The following is a 532-nucleotide window of genomic DNA, read 5'->3' as shown; positions in this document are numbered from 1 at the left end:
GATCATCAAATCTTATATACCTAAATTTTCTTACTAAAAATAAACTAGTTCTACTAATTCAACTAGTTCAACTAAGCATTTACTAAAAATAAACTAGTTATATTAATTCAGCTAGTTCAAATAATCTCATATACCTAAATTTTCTTACTAAAAATAAACTTGTTCTATTAATTTTCATACTAAAAATAAACAAGTTATATTAATTCAACTAGTTCAAATCTCATATATATACGTAATTAATATCTAGCTAATTCATCTAAAATTGACATTAATATTTAACATCTTTTCCATATAATTCATCTAACATTAACATTCTAACATTCTTATCTACGTAATTTATCTAACATTAATCTAAACAACAGAAAACAGAAAATAAGTAAAAACAATATGTGTGTGTGTATGTGTGTGTGTACGAGCGGGGGGCGGCGGCGCGAGACGGCGATGCGACGGGGACGGCGCGACGACGAGTGGCGAGCCAGGGCGACGGTGCGATCGAGACGGCGACGGGCGGCGGGGGCTACGGCGGTGACGG

This window comes from Triticum dicoccoides, chromosome 3A (genome assembly GCF_002162155.2).
Source record: "Triticum dicoccoides isolate Atlit2015 ecotype Zavitan chromosome 3A, WEW_v2.0, whole genome shotgun sequence".
NCBI lineage: Eukaryota > Viridiplantae > Streptophyta > Magnoliopsida > Poales > Poaceae > Triticum > Triticum dicoccoides.
This window is presented reverse-complemented; position numbering follows the sequence as displayed.